We start from the raw sequence: 5,195 nt of genomic DNA on the forward strand, positions 1-5,195 counted from the left end.
TGCTGTGAAGTCTTATCTTTCAAATGCCATTAAAAAATTAGTTTTGTTCATGCTTGAGCGAAGACGGAATGTTTTTGTCTGGGGGTTAAAAAGGAGGCTTGCGCCAACATGGCATAAAATGATAAATATGATGATCGGGCTTCTTGCTAATCAGCAGAATTCCTCTGAACCTTTTCATTATTTTTGCCATGATTTTCAAATTATGCGGTCAAAATTCATGTTTAAAATCTATTATTAATTTTGCTTGAATTGTTCTGTTTTTAATACATTAAATATGTTTTCTTTTAGCTTTGAATATTCCCTCTTTAAGCAAAATCATTGTTTTTTTCAACCGAATTATGGGAGAGCGTGTATTTTTTAAAAATCCTTTTATTGTGTGCTACAAAGGTTATGGTGCCTTTGAACAGTCCATACAGATGGGCAGAGGCTCGGGGATGCCCCCCCCAAAAAAAAAAAAAATGACCGTCAAGAAAAAAGTGGAAACGAAATGAAAGGAAAGATAAAATATGATATTCTTTTTTAATATTATGTCAAAATCTATCACAAAATTGGATTTTGTAATAAAAAGTGGACATTTTTCCTTGCCCGCTTCGCTCGCTCACAACTTTTTAATACATTTCACCCGAGCTGCCATATCTAGCTCCTTCAAAATTGACTCAATACACGATTGCCATTGGAAGACATGAATCCTTTTCTGTCAAGAACATAATCAAACTTGGTCAAGGAATCAATAACCCCTTGAAAAATGGATTCATGTCTTTTTAAAGGTACCATATACATAATTTGTTTCACATAATAAAAGGATTTGAATAATTACGAGTTCTCTCAATAATGGAAATCTTGTTTTGGTTGACAAAAAGTATTCTTTTCTTACTTATGAAAGAAAATTCAAAGGTAAAAGAAGTTTAAATGAAAATAAAACAAAATAATTCAAGTAAGTAAATAAATTTGTAAATAAAATTTAACAACATAATTCGAAAATATTTTGGCAAAGATAATGAAAAGGTGAAGAGGAAATCTACTGATTAGCAAGAAGTCTGATCATCATATTACTCATATTTTGCCATTTTGGCGCAAGCCTCTTTTTTAACCCCCAACAAAAACGTCCCATGTTCGCTTAAGCATGAACAATTTTTTTTAATGGCATTTAAAAGATGAGATTTCAGAGCATCTATTCGCATCAAAATATAGATATCATAGTTTGAAACAAATTTTTTAAATACTTTTCAAAACTGTCCCGTTTTTTTTTTATACGCACTATGAAAAAGTGACCGTATAAATTGTATATCAATTTCATCAACTCTGCCAATGGTGCATCTCTTTCTCAAACATTTTTGCTTTACTATTTACGTTCCTATTATTGCATTTACATGACCCAAGCTATAATAACGTCACAACTTTAAGTTGGCAGTTTTTGGAAATGTTTGTCTGCAATCCCTTTCTAACCCCTTAACGTACCAACAAGTGAGACATCGGCATGATGAATTATGACATACAGGCATAATTTTATTTTATTTTTTGGTCTGGGGAAAATAATATTTACAGCATAATAAATAAAAAAAATACCTTAAGAACATATTTCTATTCTTACAAAAAGTATATATTTGTATTGAATATGATTTATTTTTCATTATTTCTTTCTTATTTGTCTTGATGAGGATTATGACATTTTATGGTTTACAAACTTGATTCTCTATATGGAATAAAACATGACATTACAAAAGTAATATGAATCGTGTCTGTTCGTTATATTATTTTATCATTGAATCTCATGCTTGTAGATTAGTTCCTCTTCTGTCTATTTCACATCGTGGTTTGTCGTTTGTTGACGTTGTTGCTAAGAGAACCAACGATAACATAAGCCAATCAGAATGATTAATATATTTGTGGATCATTTATTCTCCTCAAATAATCACATTTCAGGGTTTTAAAGAAATCAACAGTTGTTGATTACTGATCTCTAGGTCAACGTGTAAAGAGTTAGTACACCATTTATCATCCTCTACACTATCCTCTTCATCTCCACTCCTTTTGTAAAAAGCGCTTAGAGACATGCAACTTTGCTTATGTATTTTGCGCTATACAAAAACGTTTCATTATTATTATTATTATCATTTATACATTAGATAATTAGTTTGATTAGAGATTTAAGATTAATGACAAAGTCTTTAAATTTCTCCACGTCAAAAGAGCAGGCATTTTTTTGTATGTGCCAAATCATCTATCTGAAGTCATTTACGCTTGAATTGGTGAGGGAAATGAAAGTATCTATTCCATTGCGTTACGAGGGATACATTATAACTGCACATTGCTAATCAAGTTTTTTAACTCATTTGTGGCTCATTCATTCAATATGTTATGTTACTTATTCATTTAACTTTATAGACAGCATTGAGAGTAGACTCAATGTCCCCCAACAGGAGATCCATATTGGCTCATGTGCTTGAAGTAAGTCTTGATACAATGTCATCTTCACTTTTCATACTGAAGGGCCTATAGGCTAAAGAAATTGAATGAATATTGTAGTATTATCGCGATAAAATACCCCTTTTTCTATCGGAAATCAAGATTATTTCGCAGCGTATGATACTCTCACCACTTCATTCATTCATTGACAACCTATCTATGACTTTGATTCGGTGAAGAATACTAGTCACAGTTCTAGTATAGGATTACACTTTACCACTATATACATGCGGTCAAAATGATGAATTATGGTCGGGATCTGGGAGAATTTAAGCAGTTGAGGACTGAAGCTGACCCCTTTTGTGACATATTGCCTTTAAATGTGTCCTTAATTTTCTCTTGCTGGATCCTATAAATGATGACTCCATAATGACTCTAAATGTAAGTATTATGAAATTTAAAATGCTTTCTGTACTTTACTACAATTGATTTTTCTCATTTTGTATCAAAACCTTAAATTAAACCTTAAACCTTAAACTTTTTTATTAATCAAGAATTACTCAGTCTGAAGTAGTCGATAATACCTTATTGTAATAAAGATATAGGTTTTTCCGAGCGATGAAAGAATAATTGGTTACATGATTTTTCACCTTTAAACAGACCACATTGAAAATAGTGAGTCCCTATATATCTGAATAGAGTAAACTTTAAGAGAGCAAATCGATAAATATTTCCTCAAAAATCCGATAAAGTAACGAAATTGTTGAATTTGTAAGTTTTAAAGTAAAACTTTGAGAAAACAGTTACACACCGCCATGAACATGCAATACGTTGGGCAGATTATAATCATGATGGAATGTTCCAATATTCCCTTTTCTTAATATTTTATTACAATAAATCATAAAGATTCTATATTTTTAATATTTTCTCGTTTGTAACAAAAATAAGTTACCACAATGATTATCAAACACATTAAATCAGCTGTGAAGCATTTGGAGAACGATATCTTAAAAATATAATGTCATATTATGATAGAATAACATTAAAAGAAAATTAAAAGTAAAGGGGACACGACACTATCATCTTGCTGATAATTATTGTGTATTCGTGAAGACATGCTTCGAATTCCTTCACCGAAATAATAATATAAAAAAATTGAAAAAATCATAAGTCTGTTTTTCATTTTCCAATTTTGATGAATATTTCAGTGTTTTGTTTGTCTAATTTCATTTGATCTATTCAAATCATGAGCCTAAAATACCACTTTCATCGGTAGGATATTTATCTCAAAATCAAATTTTTTGCTTGTTTTCTGTTTATCCAGATGTGGTATTTAGTATGCATCTTTATAGTCTTACAGCAAGTGAATGTTACCCTCCAACAATGTCAAAGTAAGTTATATATATATATATATATATATATGTGTGTGTGTGTGTGTGTGTGTGTGTAAGTATGTATATATATATAGGCCTATATATATATATATATATAAAGTCTGCTTCGGCATATGAAGAATAGAAGAATCAAAATTGGTAATATTAAAATGGCGTAGAGACAAAATCAAAGATAGTACTAAAAAATTAAAGGTATGTCACGCTCTTTGTCGGTGCCCATGCATGATGTGACAGAAAAGAATTCAAAATCCGTTTTTTTAAACGGATTGTGAAACTCACCTTTCAAAGAAATCAATGCGCTGAGATAGCGCGAAAAAGCATTGCGCTATCTCCATCTTCAACGCATTGATATTTGAGTTTCACAATCCGTTTGCCCATGAACAGGCGTTTTTTTTTCACGCGTCTGCCTTGGTGTGGCTGATTGGGAGCTAGGGGGAGTGAGTATAAAGCAAGGGTAACATGTTTTTGAAATATTCCGACTAATGCCATGTTTTGCCCCCCCCCAAAAAAAAAAAAAAATAAAATAAATATATATATATATATATATATAAAATAAAATAATAATAATAATAAAATAACCTCATTAGGACAGTAACTGATAGGCCACTTGGACTATCCGTAATACATATAAGTCAAACATTATGGACGACACGTAAATATGATAAAACGCGTCTTCGGTGTACCACAGGGGTGTATACTCGGTTCCCTTTTAATTGTTTTTCCTGATTTGATTGATTGATTGATTGATTGATTATTTTCAGTATGTGGAAACGAATTACTCGGAATATTGCGATTCAAATACTTAATTATTTTATTACATTTCCAGCATGTGAAAATGAATCAGAGCAACATGGGGAGTCGTGCTATTTATTTAGGCCACGTTCAAAGTTCTTTCATGATGCGGAAACAGACTGTTCCCAATATGGTTTTCATCTGGTCTACATACAGAGTGAGGACGAACAGAATTACATTGAGCGGCTAATGGTTGACCACGGTGCCCCGTACTGCTGGATCGGGCTAACCCTCGACGAAAATGGAACAGCGGTTTGGTTGGATGGGTCCAGTCTCACCTACCAAAACACAGATCAAAACAGCCACGACCAAGGACTGGAATGTCTCCGCATAAGCAAATATCACGAGTATACATGGCAGGACGCTCAATGTTCTAGAAGATATCAATATACTTGCGAAAAAGAAATTGGTAATTTTCTTTCAGTAGCTTATAATGCATTGATTTTATGAACAATTTTGTTTTTCAAGAATATTTATACATATAGATGTTCCATGTATTAGTTTGGTAAAATCATTTGGTGATTGGTCCGGTTAGTGATAACCGATACTGTTAAGCCTCAAGGGGCCTCAAGGTCAGAACCAGCAACCTACAAATAGACTCAA

The sequence above is a fragment of the Lytechinus variegatus genome, chromosome 1 (genome assembly GCF_018143015.1).
Source record: "Lytechinus variegatus isolate NC3 chromosome 1, Lvar_3.0, whole genome shotgun sequence".
NCBI classification, from domain to species: Eukaryota; Metazoa; Echinodermata; class Echinoidea; order Temnopleuroida; family Toxopneustidae; genus Lytechinus; species Lytechinus variegatus.